Source organism: Agelaius phoeniceus, chromosome 2 (assembly GCF_051311805.1).
Source record: "Agelaius phoeniceus isolate bAgePho1 chromosome 2, bAgePho1.hap1, whole genome shotgun sequence".
Classification (NCBI taxonomy): Eukaryota; Metazoa; Chordata; class Aves; order Passeriformes; family Icteridae; genus Agelaius; species Agelaius phoeniceus.
The window spans coordinates 23,863,813-23,881,861 of record NC_135266.1 but is presented as its reverse complement, the minus strand read 5'-3'; the positions used below and the strand labels follow the sequence as shown (position 1 = coordinate 23,881,861).

The 18,049-nt window shown below is 38.7% G+C and overlaps 1 protein-coding gene across 1 annotated transcript in view; it reads right to left on the bottom strand.

The window, feature by feature from the left end:
- Positions 1-209: 209 nt before the first annotated feature.
- Positions 210-18,049, bottom strand: part of PRKX (protein kinase cAMP-dependent X-linked catalytic subunit) — an 83,485-nt gene continuing 65,645 nt past the window's right edge. The window contains exon 9 of the mRNA XM_077173304.1: positions 210-319. The gene's annotated coding sequence lies outside the window, so the exon portion shown is untranslated. The remainder of the gene's footprint in view (positions 320-18,049) is intronic.

Sequence of the window (18,049 nt, the reverse complement as noted above, 5' to 3'; positions counted from 1 at the left end):
CCACTGGCAGATGAAAACGTAGCCGGGAACTCAGCAGGTATGGCCAAGTGCTCGGCAGTAGCACACACAGGCTTGCAAACAGCCTGTTCTCAGAGCTTCTCCTTCCCCTTCCCATATGGACACAGACAAAAAAGCCAGCTGGAACAGCTTGAGATTTTATGCAAAAGATCATCTTACAAAATACTGAGCTGTCATACCTCAGCCAGCAGGGCAGACCTCTACTGGGTCCTCCTGTTCCAAAACATCATCACGGAGCAGACTTTTGAGAAAATTGTGGTTTGTAAGAAGCAAATGCACTTCACTTTGTTCCAGAAAGACACTGAATAAAAAAGAATAAAGCAATTAATTATAATTCACTTGTAGAGTCTGAGGCAAAATCAATTTAAAGCTCCTGAAATAGAAAGTAAAAAAAAAAAAAACCAAGAAGTTAATAAATAAAGCAAGACTTCTGTGTGTGTATGTTTTAATTGAGTCAAGTAATCTCTTTGTTGCTTTGAAACAATTAACCCTGCACTTATAGGGCTTCATCAGGGAGAGGAAAGGATAAGAGCTGATCACAAATAAAAGGGAGGAATGAGAAAGAAAACATAATGAACAACTGCTGCTGCTTCCTCAGTCCAGACACTGAATCCAAATCTGAAACTGGATTGGAAAATAAATCAGTAAGCCAACACATTAAAACAGAAGGAAGAGACAGTAAATTCATGCTGCTCATTAAAAGTTTATTCTAATTGCCTCACATTCACAGTGAATACAGCAAAGATGACCCTGTTGGGTACAGGTGGGGTTCTCTGACAATCAGCACTTCTAGAGGTGTTTATTGAACAATTCAGCAAGTTTGGGTGTGGCCTTGAGACTGACAGAGTACAGGAAAACACAGTGTGACTCCTGACTTCGCATGTTTTCTTTTTCTTTTTGTCTTTTTCTTTATTTTGCAAGATTTGGAAGAATTTCTGAATTTCTTTATTTCTCCTATTTATGCCTCTGCAGTTTCTACTCAGAAATGTAGTAAAACGACAGCTTTTGTCTGCAATAAAGTTCTCTGCTCTGAGACGTTTTATTATTTTTTCTTTTTTTTTTTAATAAAGAAATAAAAAGGTTGCCTCTGCAGTTTATTGCAGAGGAAAAAAATCACTTTTATTTCTCTATTCTTACTTCCTTTCTCCCCATCCCAGTAAAACCTGAAACATGTTTACAGTCCTAAAAACAAATATCTTGTATTTCTTTCTTGAATTCAGTTCACGCCACCACCTTGTCTTAGTAATGGGCTTGAGTTGTAAATGTAAGTACAGACCCCAGATATCTGGGAGTGGGGAGTTTTTTCTGATTTTTTTTTTGTTTATCCTTTTTTTCATGTAGATGTCAAATCCATATGGAAGTCTTGCCAGATGTTCCTCTTTAAATGCAAAGCTGTCTAAGTAATTCAGCTCCTTACTTTGTTTTAGATGTTATTCTTGTCTTTGTTTGCCGCAGAAGAAACCTTGAATATAAGCCAAATAAAAAGGCAATAATATCACTTTAATATCTTTATTTTAGATCACCTTTTCACATCTCTAGATTCAGCCATGTGAATATAGGCTTTAAAAACTTGTGCCATTTCTATAATTTGTCTTTTAATAAAAATGAAAAGTCTCCTTATCACAATTTATTAGAAGAAGTAAGATTTTGTAGGAAAAAAGAAAGGAAAAAAGAGTGGGAAAACTGACTATAAAGTTTTAAAAAACCATGAAAGCTAGTGACAGAGAATCACTACCTTAGTCATTTAGAATGTGTGGAGGAATATTGCTAGAAATATGTGGTGCATTTAATAAGACTTTGGCCACAGCACTGGTGCTGCAATAGGGCAGTCAGTTTATGTCTTAGTATCCTTATCTTACTTCCCAGACAGTTCTCTGGAAGTGCAGACTCACACAAAGAACTGTTGAAATAGGCCAGGCTCACTAAGAAATATGATCTGTGAGAATTCTCCAGCTTTTCAAAAGCAAGTTTGAGATGAGCACATGATTTTCTTATATGACCTGGGTATACAGATAGGGGTTCCCGTAGCTTTAAGGCTTGACCCACTTGGCAAAACCCACAGCAACTGCCTAAATGGGTGTTGCCATGTCTCCATATTCAGTGAATGATTTAATATCAAAGTATCCAAAACTGTAAAAAGAAAGACCAGTGGTGATATCTTTTCCAGACAGATAATAGATCAGTGAGCCTAGGTCTTCCAGGAAAAAATATAGTGTCCAGTTTAAGATAAAACCAGCTGCTTCCAGTTTTTCCAGGGTGTTTTTAAACACTTTTTCAAGAGATAGTACATCCTCTGCTTTCACTGCACTGACTGTATTTGTCAAGAAAAAATGCACAGTAGTCAGGCATGGGCAAGATACAGGAGAGGAGACAAAAGACAGTCCACATAACAGTCAGGAGAAGATGCCATATTAAAAAAAGTTAATTCCAAAATTTGGCAATAAAAATATTTATTTCTTCAAACACTAATACAAGCAACAAAACAAATTGTTTGGAAACCAAACTTTATAAATATACAGCTGTAGAAAGTTTTCTTCCTTTTCCTCTTATTAAGAATTATATTCTTAATAAAACTTTTGTGTCCAAATATCTTTTTAATCTAATACCTCCTTAAAATTTTTAATGTGTCTTAAATATTTTTGCTTATGTGTGCATAACTTCACACAGTTCTATCCAAAACAGATGAAAACAGATAACTTTTAGATTGCTAAAATGTACAATAAAATGTTATAGGAAAAGAATAGGCTTTTTGTTTTAAATCCTCAATTTTTAGGAAAGGAAGACTAGTGAAATCAAAATATATGCAGCTTAGTTCCTGGGACTAATGCCAGCCAATCGCTCTGTCTCTTATCTTCTCCTTTGACTTACAGGGCTTTGAGATTATGTCTGTGAAGAATTAGTAAGAAACTTGTATGCTTTAATTTAGCTTTTTATTTATTTTCTCTACAAAATGCTGCCTCCAAACCGTACCTGTTTTCTCACACTGCTATGGTGGTCTTGAACTGGTAGAAAAAAATTATATGCTCTGTTCTCATTTTATTATGGTCTACTTCCCTAATCATAGCAATAAGTCACACAAAAACTCCAACATCCATATAATTTATCTTTTCTCCCACATACTTTCTGAGATATTGATCCCTTTAAAAACAAGAGAGAAAAGAAAACTCTCAGTTTAAAATTTTCAGAATCAGACAACCACTTCTGTCTCCTGTAATAATAATCTGAATTCAAAAAACTTCCTTCTACTGAAGAAAGTCAGCACTTAAACATTCTAAGAAACAGACTGTAAAACATGGTATTATGTTCATTGAGCATCACTCTCAATAAAAACAATTTTAAACAAGGGCAGTACCAAATGGCAAAACTATCATAAGCTCTGTCTAGCCACACTTTCTTAACCTGGAATACAAACCTTCAGTTTCCTCTAAAAACATCAGAACAATTTTATTTAATCCAATATCAGTAGAGGTGCTGTTGGTCCCTAACCACACACATAGTAAGGATATCTGAAACTACAATACAGCTTTTCAGAGAAAAGCACTACTGTTTCTATATTTATATGAACATCTACCCTGGGCCCTACCAAACTCAGTTTGAATAAGTTTAACTGGAAGCATTTCAGTGTCTTCAGTGAAGTTCAGCACATTTGCAAGAGCAGAGAACTTGGTCATGGAACGCAGATCAACAACTTATGTGACAGTATTTTTAACAACTCATGAAGAATAATTTTTATATGACAACTAAGACAATTAGAAAATTGAGAGTCCCTTTCCACAAATAAGAGAGAATTACTGCATAATGACAGTTCAGAGATCCTGGGTGGACACCCTTATAGAAACTACTTAGGGAATATTCCCAGAAAATCAACAAATGCACTGATTATCAGAGGTAATTGCATGAAAATTGCTGGATTTTGAAGACTGTAAATGTTCTCATTCCTTTTGTTATTCTTTTGGAGGCCTTGTTTCCTCTCTTTCCAATTTCCCAAGTTTCAGTGAAGGGATGTCAGAAGGTGAAGCAGTACATTCTACTAAAATATCATTTTCTGGATGGCTTCATATAAAACAGGCAAGAACTTATTGCTAGCAACAATATCCTAACAACAGACTCTGCTGTACTTTCATTCCCCCAGCTTTACCCTTGATGTAGCCACGTTCATCTGCCAACCGGTCATTCAAATGGGAAAATTCATTAGAGTATGATTTATAGTGCATCCACTGAGATCACATTCATTACTATTCTTGGGAGTTATTTCAGCAGTATAAAGCAGGCATCATGCTGACTTACCCTACTCCAGTATGTTTTGGGGTCTATTGTATTATTAAAGCAGCGGAATGTAGTAAAACCACACCTATTTTAATGTTCATATAAAATATTCATCTCTGTTGGATAAAGGTTTTCATTTTTAATGCATTACATAACATTCCTAACTTTAGTGGCAGAGGTTATAACTCAGGTTGTTTGACTTTATTTATATTTTTTCAAATGAAAAGAGATTTTCTCTTTGGTTTCTGTAAAAACAAGCAAAACTATTGAGACGTCTACAGCTTCTGTGCTCAATAAAGAGTCAGAATGTCTGTTTAATAAAAAGGCAGTTTTGAGTTAATATCTGGTATATTAAAAGTACAGTTGTCAGTTCTCAGATATAGGCAGGTACCTTAGTTCTACTCTGGAAAAAGATACAGATATATATCATTTCCCAAGAGCCTGACTTCTGTAGGAAGGTAAATCAACATCTCCAAGAGATCTCCAGAATCAGGGGCCCAAGCCCATAGAGAATGCTAGGAGGTCACAGCCTCATCCCATCAGGGACAGAGACCAGCTCCTCTGAGCACTGTACAAGTACCTGGGTAGGAAGCCCTCCCCTCTCTGCTTGAAGCAGGAAGACACCTGGGCTTCTCTCACATAGCTTAAGGAGGGAACGAGTTCAATAATCCCACTTGGCAACTGGACCACAGATACAGAGGATCTAGAGAAGGGAATTAAACAAATCCTCATATTGTGAAGTATGCACCCCTTTCAACTTATTCCCAAAATCCTGATCAGGATTTTGTAGCCTTTTTGCATTATAGGCTCCCATTCAGCCAACATCAGACAAACATCAGGAATCAAGCTATAATGATGTTAAAATTAATTACTTTCTTTTACCCTGTAATTGAGTCTATCAATTACAGATAATGACAAGCAAGGATTTGAAGCTAATGCTTATGGAGAATTGGCTTCCTTTGCGTATTCTGTTTATTTTATCCACTGTTATTTCCATATTTATGTGCTTCCTTTATGTAGCTTTCTTATCTGTGCATGAGTGTAGGCTGTGGACTTTCTCGGGTGAGACTATTTTTATATGAAACGTAGAAGAAGAGGGTCTAGCCAGGATTTGTAGATCTACTGTAAGGAAAATAAACTTTATTAATAAAATAATTTAATTTTATTGAATTTTCCAACTTAAGAACCAAGAAATTGATTTCATAGACTATTCTGTTTACCAAATGTAGTATAACCACAGATAGATTTTTTTTCATCTCTGACATGTATAGTCCTGCATGTGCTGAGATTCCAGAAATATTACGGTAAAGGACAGTTTGCTTTTGATTTCTTCAAGTTATTTGATGTGTTCAACCCAACAGGATAAAAGGAATTTTTAAATCCTGAAATGTATGTCTGGTTCTTTACATAAAACTCAACATCATACAACTGCATCTAAGGAATTTACAAGGTAAGAGGGAGTTTCAGAAACTTGTTCTGAGATAAAGCTGTCATGTTAGAAGAGAAAGATAGTTCAATACACACACATGTGCTGGAAATGTGACAGCATATCTGGAATATGTCCTCATAAATACCATTCTGTACTGACTGGGTGAAAAGCTCTATAACATCAAAGGATGCTTTGGAAGAACATGGTTTCTAGGAAAGAATAGATTACTGGAGTTTAAGTCCCAGAAAAAAATGTCAAGATGAGGAAGGAAATTCTTGATACCTTGCAATGTACTCAGATCACCTAAACATTCCTTCTATTTAAAAACAATTTTTTTAATAGGTTTGAAAGTCCAATATTGACTTTTATACCTTTTCACTATGTATTCATTATAGTGGTCATATGTATTTAAAAAACAACCAAAACAAACAAACAAACAAAAAACAACAACAACAAAAACAAACCAAAAAACAAAAAAACAACAAAAAAAACAACAAAAAAACTAACAAAAAAAGACATAGAAGAGTATGGTAACAATATGTCTAATTTGTATTTCATATTTTTTGCAGTGTCCTTCTTGCAGAACATGATTTTGGAAAAGAGGTTGGTGGAGAGCAGGTCAAAAGCTCCAAGATGGGCCTGAGGAACTGTAGCACAATGGGGTCTCCTCGGGGGCGATGATAATATAAATAATAATAAAATTATAACAATTCTGCCTGCCAGGCTTCCTTCTTCAGGATATTACTGCAGCGCATCTGAATGTGCTTTGACCTGCCTAAAGCTTTTTGATTCCCTGTTCTGGGAACTATTTGCTCCTTCATGCATATTTCTGACTTTCTTTTAGGAGAGACATTAAATGATTGAACAGATTTAACCCAATTTTTGGTCAGCAGCAGTCAATGAATTGCTGAATATTTCTTTTTCTGTCTTGGTTTCACAGAAGCTTCAAATCTGTCAAGATAAAATCCTATACAAAACTTTCCCTCTGAAATCTTGGGAAAGTCCTACTTTTAGTCACTTACCGAAGTACTATCCAGATGCAGTTTCTGTAATACTTATAACCAGAACCTACCTTTAATTAAAACCTTATTGCAACAACAGAGAAACAGTGGACTTTTCCACCCAGTCAAGTGGAATCTGCACATTTTGTTTTATAATTCAATTTTTACAGTGCCCTTTCCAGAGGAGACTCTTCTCTTTCCTGTCTGTCTTTGATTACTGCTGGGCCGGTGCCACCATCATGGGCTGTGCAACACAAGACCAAATCTGAGTTTTTGCAGCACAAGAGTGGGTCCAGCTCCTCAGTCACTCCAGACTTGTATCTGACAGCACTCTGGAAGCACAGACCTTGCACAAACCGCCAATAAAAGCCAACCTTCCCAGCTACATTCCTTTAAAAGCCACTATTGTTCTCATTCATGATTGAACAGCTCAGCTTTCATTTCAGATGAAAAAAAAGAAGTCCAGGCTGCATTGAACAACTTCCAGACATTTCCTATACCCTCAGAGCATGTCAGTACTATTGTAAGGCTTTTGAGTGTAGCACCCCTGAAATGGTGATGAGTTTTTTTTCCAATAGGACGAAATCTTTCTGATTAATGCCAGCACAATATTTCTATGATCTTTTAAAAGAAATTTTCCGTATATATTAACTTGCAGAATTGGAAAGGCAGAGCAGTAAATTCATGCAAGGCACAATTTTACTGGCAGACAAATAGATGATGGATTAAATCTGGTGTTCCTTCAGCTTCTTCAGTAATGAGCCATTTTCATTGTGATCCCAAATTGTTTTTCTAAGTCACATTCTGGGCTTCAAGACAATGCAAGCAGTAATAAATTATTTTCATTTTGCTCAGTGTTATGCTAGAAAAACAATGAGCTCTGGGAAGATGTCATGAATGGAAGTGTTTTTAACACAGACATCTTGGTAGCCTTTTTCATCTATTTCTTGATTATGTTTCTTAATTTATCCCTTTACTAGAATTGCTACCTAAAAATAAACTACAAACTTCCAGTGTGCTAAACACCAAAAAGAGGGCATGGTCCTTACCCAGGAGACATTATGATGCAAAACACTAGGCAACTGGCCAGTCAAATTAGTGAGCTATAAAACAAACATCTGTATATTTTTAATATTGATATATTTTTAGAAAAGGTATAACTTGCCTCAACTCCTTTCATATTCTGACACATGTAATTTAGGGAAGGAAAAATAGAGATTATTTATATTCCACAAACAGAATCACAGAATGGGTCAGGTTGGAAGGGACCACGGTGGGTTATCTGGTCCAACTTCCTTGCCCAAGCAGGGTCATCCCAGAGCACATGGCCCAGGATTGTGTCCAGAGGGTTTTTAATCAACTCCAGTGAGGGAGACTCCATAACCTCTCTGGGCAACCTGTTCCAGTGCATGGTGACTGCACAGCAAAGAAGTTCTTCCTCATGTTCAGGTGGAACTTCCTGTGCCTCAGTTTCTGCCCATTGCTCAGCACCACTGAGCAGAGCCTGGCTCCCTCTCTGACACCCTCCCTTCAGGTGCTGACAGAGATTGATGAGGTTCCCTCCCAGTTGTCTTTTCTTGAGGTTGAATGGGCCCAGCTCCCTCAGCCTTCCCTCATACAACACACTCCAGTATCTAAACCATTTGTGCTGATCTCTGCTGGACCAGCTCCAGGAGCTCCATGTCTCTCTTGCCCTGAGGAGCCCAGAACTGAGCACAGGACTCCAGATGTGACTTTGCATCTGGAGTAGAGCGGCAGGATCACCTCCCTTGACCAAATGCTCTTCCTGATACACTCCAGGATTCTATTGGCCTTCTTGGCCACAAGGGGTCACAAGTTCATGAACACCTTATTGCCTAATATTAATTTAAATTTCATTCATATTAAGAAAACCCCAACACACTGCTTTCTCTATGATGAACTAGCAGAGGTGGCAATGGCCAATATCTATGGGCAGATCAGATAGACTTTGGTGCTTTGCTTTCTAGTGGAACAGGGAGCAAAGTACTAATGCTTCCCTCCATTGTGCAAGGGAAAAAATAGTTAGGTTGAAATAAAATTATCTTAAAAATGCAACCCAGTGAATAGGAAAGTATTTACATGAAAATGTTAGGTAGGAAGGTATCTTCAGTCCTGCTTCCTGGTGTTTAAGTGCCTTTTTTATTTCAAAAAACCCCAAAAAACAAAAAACAAACAAACAAACAAACAAACCCCATTAAAAACAAAAGTTTCTGCTAAATGCAAGCCTAGGCACAGTTTTTCATTAAGAATGGTCCATGGAAGGTATAAAGAAAGAGTGCTTCTCTTGGGCACACTCCTGTACAGAATTTCCCTTGGTACTGTAACAGTGAAAATCTCTGTCCACTTAGAGGGATTCAGACTCAAAGTTCCCATGAAGCTGGGGTGGGAACTTGCCCCAGATACTCCAGTGAAGCTGCACAGGGAAGGCCCTTGAAGCTCACTCTAAGAGGAAGCAGAGAGATACAGTGAAGGTGGGAATCTATAGCACCCTGGTAGGACATTCACCTGAAAGGCAGGAGTCTAGCCAATGATTTATTTTTTGTACCAGGTGGCAAAGCCCAGTCCATATCCCCAGCAAAGATCACTCCTAAAAGTACAGACACTCGAGCAGGAGATCCAAACAGCCCCACAGTGAACTAATTTAGCTACCCAGGAATCAATCCCAACACCAAGGAGCAAGGGTTGGAATGACACCTTGTCATTGGAAGCACCTGTCCCAGGTTTCTTCCATAAAAGCAAGTAAGCTGGAATCCATTCCTCATTTTCATTAATATGAAAGAATTTTATATCAAGTGTAAATAGCATAAATTTGTGAGCAGGAAAGGACTTTCCTTAGTGGTACATTCACTGGGAGAAGAGATGATTGTTCACATTTGACAAGAAGAGAAGACACTGAATGGATCCTGCACAAACTGGATGAATATTTTCTCTACAGAAATACTAGGAAAGCCAGGACCCACTCAGTCCTATTTAATCTAGATATTCATCATATGTCTGTAAAATCAGTCCCTTGGGCAGCATTAGCAAAAATATACTCATTACTGTGTCTGCTGGGGCTATGATGGACCAAATGTAGCTGCCCTGTTTAGGCAGTGGGAGTTACATGTTTGAGAGAAGGTGGCAGCTGAAGGAAAGGTTTGTACAGCTCAAGAGCACGTGATGCTGATGTAAGTTCTGTCATGGTAAGGAGGTGAAATGGCTGGGGAATCTGTATGCAGTGGGATGGATAAGATCTGCTAACCTAATCTCTCCAGACAAATAGTATAGTAAAGCATTGTCTAGATACATCTAAATTTAACATGAGTCCTTATTGTTTTTACTTAGTGAATTAGCAGTTACCTTATCCAAACATCCTCTTCCCTCTCACTGTTTCCTTCCCTATTGCCTGTTTCTCCTCTACAGCTGGGAGGAATAGGTCCCACAGGACTGTCCACTGGGTCACACTGCACTTGTCCAGGGCCCCTTGCCCCAAGTGAAGCTGAACACACACATCTTAGAGGTGTTAGAAGACTAAAATATATGGGCAATGGTAAATAAAGATTAGGCACCAGGAAGCAGGGAGAGATGGAGGAAATATGTAATAAAATTCCTTTCCTGCCACCCACACCCAGCTCTCCTCTAGGTGCTGGAAGGGAATGAAATGTCTCTTTCTTCTTCTCTTTCTCTCTTTCCCCCTGCTTCCCTTCCTACCTGGGCAGACATCCCCTGGCCACTCTCCCACCTGAGCAACCTTCAGCAGATCCTAGGACACGTGGTCCCAGGTCACTGGCACATATTAGGGACTGGACTCTTTCAGAAAATCCTGGTGATATGTGGCCAGCCATTCTACACATAAAACTCTGGAAGTTCCTAATGTGTTCAGCATGTGCAAACTGATTAAGTTCTGACTACAGGGAAACATAATCGTCTGCATATAGTTGGAGGTAGTAAGAGGAGAAGTTATTAAACATGGTATGAGGGAGTTTATTAGGAGTAATAGGATGGAACTGAGAAGGAAAACACTTGAACATATGGAAAAGCTGCCAGACAATGAGATCAACTCAGTATGAAAGACTAGTTCAAGGAGGTGGAGGAAACCACATTTAAAATTAGACTTAACACTAGAAAATGTGCTGTGGGGAACACGCCTGCCTGGCAGAGATGTGCAGAACCCTTTGCTCTCCACACATAGCACCCTTGGATCTGAAAACAGCCCTGAACACAACAGATCCAGACTCCAAAATCTGAGGCTTGATGCCATCTCTGCTACCATCAGAAGAAAAATCTTTTTAACATAGGTTATGAGCTACTAGAAACTGTAGCTGAGTTGATAGTGACAAAGATGGGAAAACCAAACAAGGGATATGAGGACATCTCATATAGGCCAAAGAGGATGTTATAGGATTGTGATATTTAGTTCTAGACTTGCCATCACCCATGTCTTTGCCTGAAACTTTTCCTCTGTGTCCAGTATTTTTCTGGGTAGAAAGGGGGTGAAAGGAAAGTAAGATGTGTGAGATTAAAAAAGAAAATCCTTAAAATTATGTCCAGGATGTGGGAAGTTCAAGCAATATATTTTGCAGGGGAAAGAGAGCTGTTGGGAAAGTCTGGCATGGTTATTTTTACAGCTCCATGACTATTGCTAAACACAGCTTTGTAGACACCACTGACTGGAAACACCCACCCACCAACTACATATTTATTGTGAAACCAAGGCAATAGCAGAAGGCACCAGGGCTGCTGTTATCAAGTCAGCTGGGAACACCAGCAATTCTCATGTCCTCCCAGCAGCCAGGCAATTCTGGAGCTCCAACTCAGCAGCGAAATCTTGCTTCTCAGCTGATATAGCACTGCATATATGGGACTAAGAAGGCTTGAATTAACTGTCAGACATTGCCTCAGGACACAAAGATGCATAGATTTTTCCATTCTCCTTTTACTTGCAATCTCTCTGCTTAATCCCACACAGCAGTTTCAGTGAAACCCAATAGGTCACTGGTGGGCTTCTTCCCACAGCTCCTGTTTTCTTCCTCTGCAGACAGTCTCAAACAGAGCAGCTAAAACAGGTTTAAATGTCTGACACACACATACCAGAAAAGAGCAGAGGTTTGTGTGGATATATTAATGGGCACATTGATTTGCATGACTGAATAGTGCTTTTTAGGGGGTAAACATGGAAATGGCTACAGCTATTGTTGCAGTTTGGTATTTTTGAAGGATATTCTGGTTTTAGAACTAAAGACTTTTATTTCTAAAAAAATAGCTCTGTGGCTCTATTCTATATCATATTTACACTCTCATATATGGTCCCTTGGGGGTGTCTTTATACTCTTGCACAATTTTAATGTAAAAATCAAGAATAGTTCACTGTATAAACACCCACCCTAATGAGGCAAATGAACTATTTCTGTTTCCAACCAGCTGCTCTGTCTCAGAGTCCTTACAAAGCAATTACACAGTTGAATATAATGTCTTTGATGCTTTTTCATTCCAGAGTCTTGGCTAAAATATTCTGAGTTTGTATTTATCTTCATTTTTGTTACAGACTTTGGCAGCAATACATGAGGAAATCAGATAAGGTCATTTTCATTATTTCATCCAAATGATAAACATTTTCATCATGTGGCTTGGATAAAATACTGTAAGTACAAAGCTGTGGGGAGCTGATGAAATACTTATTAATCACAATATTGAAAAAAAATGGCAGGTGGGTACTAAAAAAACATTCAGGATTATGAAGCTGTGTAACTTCACAGTTGAAAAAAACCCCGATAATATTTCCATTGAACTCAAACACTATTTTTCTCAATTATACTTCATACTCAAATGCATAGTTAAAGAAAGTCAAGAAACACTACAAGTTTGTTTTTCTGTAAGTGAGAAAAAAAGCCAGTATGTGTTCACCCCAATCTTTTGAGTTATGTTTTCAGACAGCCTGTAAATGCAAGGGATTTGTCTTCACTTCAAAAAAATCTGAAATACTATTACTGCTGCAGAGCACCTTCCTAGAAGGCTGTTTTAGGAGAATTATTTCAGCTGTCCTGAAGTCTTTTTTAACTCAGGTCCATCATATTTCTTGCTTTTCATTATAACTTTGGTGGACACGAGCACAAGCTACACGGTGCCTGTTTTTTCTGCTGTGCTCCTGAGTTATTGATATTACCAAAGGATCAGTTAGAGAAAAAACAGGCTTTGGAGGTCTGGAGTCTTGGATGGCAGGCTGAATTTGACCATTTAAGTGACCCCTAGCAAGTCATTTAATTTTGCACATCAGTTTTCCATTGTAACTGCCATTTGTAATATTCAGGAGATTGAGATTTTTGGGTAAATGACACTTTTATTAATTGTTTCCATGACTCACATCTAAGAGGCCTGGTCACACAGTAAACTCATCTGCACTGACCACAGTACAAAACTGATAAACACACATATACAGACTGTAAAATTGTGTGTTAGGGGCAGAGTAACAATAATCCATAATGGCAAATAACAGTAAGATTAGCTGTCTTTTATGACTCTTGCCCATGATTCATAGAAAATCCCGATGGAAGCAGAGCTTTGAAAATTACACAAATTGATAAAACATCCACTAAAGATTACTTAGTCACAACAAGTTCCCTGCTCACCAGCAGATTGTTTTGACAAGCTGCTATCTGGGATATCTGAGGCAAGGCAGCTGTTTCCAGTCATCCCCCTCCACAGTGAGCTGTGCATGGAAAGTGTTCAGTGAGTATATGTGGAGGCAGTGAGTGCCTACATGATATCACCCTGAAGTGATCAAACCTCTGAGTTCTGTGTTATTTCATAAGCCTTTTTTCATTCACAAAGCCAAATGTCATATTCTGTTATCCTAGTCCTTCCCATAAAAGGATTATAGCTGTCTAGTTTATCAGGATTCATTTTTTGCTAACAATGGGCAGATTTCCTTCTCTTTACAATATAAGACATTAATCTTCATTTTTCTACTAATCAGTCCAAGGATTTTAACACTTTATGCATGGAAAGCAAAAGAACTGTCAGCATGATATAATTAAATTCTCTCTCATTGACCCTTAACATATTTAACAGCACCTCTTCCAGTGACATAATTACAGTAAATTGGAAGGAAAGCTTCCAAATTCAGTTGTATCTCCTGAATAGTAACTGCATTCTTTATTCCTGAATCCACAGCTGCCAACACTCCTGTTGAGATGTATTTAAAGAACCTTCAAAGAGTAACAACTACATACCCATAACAATATTAGGTAGAAAATCCCACTTACATGGTTGGTGATTTGTTAGACATCAAAGACCTTTCTGCAAAATGTCTGATTTTCCATTTAGAACACAGTGTCCAGGATTTAATCAAAATAATTTAGTAGATGTCTCTCTGCTCTACATTCTCAATGACCAAAAGTACACAAACAGATATCAATTACAAATGTTTCTGATTAGAGATACTTAGGGGAGTATCCATGTCCCAGGCCATGGGTTTCAGAAAAATGAATACCATCTCAGGTCATTTAGAGGTAAGATTGAGGAACAGATATAGAAAAAAAAATATTTATGCAAGTTTTAAGTCTTTCTGCCATTCTCTCACACAGAGAAAGGCAGAGTACAGATTACCTTGGTCCTGGGAGAGTCCACCCTTCAAGTTTGAGAGAGAGCCACCTGGTATGACTGTCACAGATACCTTAAATGAAGAATTTTCTTGTTGCTATTTTCTTAATGTAACTAATTCTCAGTTTTAATCCCTACATGTACAAGATTGCACAGACAACTTCAAACTGAAAAAAACCCAAGCTTTTTTGTTTAGTCAAATGTTTTCTTTCACAAAGCAAGACTTCCATGCAGCAACAGCTGGAATCATTATATACACAAAAAAAAAAAAAAAAAAAAAAAAACCAAAAAAAAAAAAACCAAAACCAAAAAAACCCCTGCTAATATTGTCACTGAAAATAACTCTGAGAAGACACTGGATTGCCATCTGCATCCTCTACAAGTCCACTTCCTATTGATCTACCAGAATTTCCTTCCCTCCATGAGCAGCACAGACCATGCACAGATTATTCACCAAGCAAGTGAAACAGAGGAGCTGCCTTTCAAGGGACCTCACAGCTGAGCAAGAGCAGCCACCCTTCTGATTCACACCAGCAAACCTCTGCTCTCCACAGAGGACTTCCCTAGACTTTTTCTGCTGATCAAAGTATTGCCCAGTGATAATGTGGAGTAGAAATTGAGGTTTCTTGGCTGCTGGAGGCAAACATGATAGCACTCAAGGTTAACATATGTTTTTGCTCTATCAGAAAATTATCTCGGTTTCCACCCCATAAATGTCTTATGCTAGAGAAAAATCAGACAAAAATCAATGTAGCAAATATTTGAGGAGTGGGAGGAGAGTTATGTTTCCTTTAATTTAGGCAGCATCAAGAGCTCCATCGAGCTCTGGCACATCCGTCTCCCCTTACTGCTTTTCGGATGGGCAGAAGGCATTTTCCTCTCTGTCTTGCTCCACAGTGTGCTCAAGGCAGATTTCAAGGCTGTTTTATGCTTCCCCAGCCAGACCTAGGAGCTGGGCCTGGGGCCAGGAGTCCGGCTCATTGTCCAGAAATGTGATTCTGATTTGGACTTTGTGATGGGTGAGGGAGCTGTGCTGAGTATCCTTGGGGAAGAAGGGAGTTTGGCCTTTGTAACACAATACAAGTGTAAACCCCCGAGCTGGAGAATGCTTTGTGATAGAAGGGGCTTTGACCAACCTCACTTGCAGCACTCCAGGACCTGCAGCTGTACCAGAATTCTGTTGCATGTAAGTGCTAATCATCACTGTGCTCACAGCCATGGAAGGGCACAGCAGCTCTTCCACACACAACTGTGCACAAATGATCCACATTCTCCTCAGAGCTGTTTGCTCCTGCTTTGGGAGAGGATTAAAAATACATGGAGAGCAAGGAAATGGGATTTGTGCTGGCATCCTGCTTTTCTTTCCCTCTTGGAAACTGTTAAGTGTAGAGAGCAGAGAGGCAAGCAAGACCCCTTCCCATGAGCACGGTCTCATTGCAAACTCAGCTGGATGGAGACAGTCAAACTCACTAAGACAGAATGCCAAGGCTTGGCAACACAGCTGTAATTATCTGAGCTGGTTTGCATTTTGCTTATTTACTTGATTGTTATATAATTACAAAAAATAATCTGGTTTTCATTATTTATTCCTTATCCTTTCAATTTCCTTAGGAAAGAAAAGAACAAAACAAGTTTAATAAGCCAAGACAGGGAGCCACAGTATTTCCAAGATCTTCTATCCTACAGGCTCAGGAATAGAAAGCGAGCAAATTCCTAAGAGTTCAACTACAAATTATGACTACTACAAAAGTAGGTAGGATGTTGAGAAAGAAGGGATGTGTGCTTCCCAGCCAGACTGGTTTACCTTGCACAGCAATAATCTCTGGTTTGGGGATGGAATGCCAGCCTCCTTACCAGGCTGCAAAACCCCATCCATACTTGATCCTTGCCCCTATAGCATCACCTAGCTTCAAGAAAAAACATGGTGAGGGATGAGAAAGTAAACAGTGGTCTTTAACTTCTGTTTCCTTTCTATATTCTGGTTAAATAACTACTATTTTAAAGGAATTTAATTGGGAGACTGTTTTTGTAGTTGCCTTGTCAATCTGTAGGAGAGGATTTGAGGCTTTCACTCAATCAGATTGAGGCATTTTATGAGCACATCTGTCTGCCTACTTAAGCTCAAGAAAGGAGAGTAAGTTCCTCTGCACTATTCCAGTTTAAAATTTATGCTATTTCACACAAAACTACAGTAATAGATAAGTTTATTTAAGTAACTCACTATAAAATAGAATAGTATTCACTAAAACAAAAATCCAAACAAACAAACAAACAAAAAAAAACAAGGAAAAAAAAAAGAAAAAAGAAAGGACTGCAAGGAGAGGACAAACAACTGTATATTTATATTTACAGCCTCCAAAGCAAAAACCAGGACTTCCAGCAGGCAATGAGCTTTGCTGAAATGATGGCAACAGCCCCCAGGAGCAGGAGCCCTGCCCGTGCAGTGAACAGGACTGCAGCTCTGCAAAGCTGCTTGAGGTGAGCCAGGTCTGTTTTCACTCCACAGTCCTCTCAGGAGAAGAGGATTTTTCTGCTGACTGACCCAGGCTGTAAGAACAAGCTTATTACTAACTTTCTAAAAACCCTTAAATATTTTTACTTTTTAGGGAGGCTGCTTTTTCATCTGAGTGAAGTGAATGCAAGGCAAATGAAATCTCTCCATTCAAGTTCTTTCAGACTCATTCCTTTTTAAATTAATTTTGGCTGTGTGACAGCTTCCCTTTCCTGTCCTGTTGCTCTTTCAGATCTCACTTTTCCCCCCACGAGCTGTCAGAGCTCTGTTTTCACTCCCTGGCTGTCACTTCTTAGTGCAAACCCCAGATCACAGACTCTACCCCACAAGCCCTTTTTCCTTTCTTCCCCTTGGACTGTGCTTACAGATTCTCATCTTACTAAAACACAGTGGAAAAAGACCACTCCTCGTTTTGACTCCTGTGTTTATGCTGCAGTTACAGAATGCCTGAGGAGAGGCAGAGGAGATGTGTGGCTGCTTGGATCTGCATGTTAAATGCCAGGATGCTTCAACACTCACAGAGACAAAAGTATCAAAGAATTTGAAGTACTCATTGTACTAATTTAAGGACTGATTTGACCCCAGCAGGTCATTTTCAGTGACTGTGCTGGATAAGCACCTGGAAGGTACAAAGCCTTGACTCAGGCTGAAATATGTGACTCAGGGTGCCAGGCTCCCTGCACGTGTGTCTGACAACAATCAAAAATCCAGTGTACTGCAGGCCTTCAGAATTCCTCCCACTATTTGGATGTGGTCTGTAGGACACTATGGAAAGCTCATACTGTGACAGGTCTGCAGAAGCTCTTTACTGGATCGTGGCACACTTGTTGTACGTGAAGATGACTCATTTCCAGCCTCTTGAATCACACCTTTAAAAGACTCCATTTGGGACCTGGATCTGAAAATATTTTGGTGTATTAGTAAAAGATTTTCTTGTCTGTGAAATTATGTTTTGAGGCATTCTCATGAATCAAATCACTTGAATCACTTTGTCCTTAACTTCTCTCCCAGCTACTTCTCTATGAGATTATTTAAAGCAAAAAAAACCAGAAAATTTGATTCAACTTTGTTTTGGTTTTTTTTTCTTCACATTCTCTGGTGCTAGTCCACATACTATACCTTTGTCCCCTCAAAATACCTGACTTATATATTCAATTTAATAATGACAGTTGCATTCAACTAAAACAGAAATATTATGATGTTAACCTCCTATTACTGGCTTAA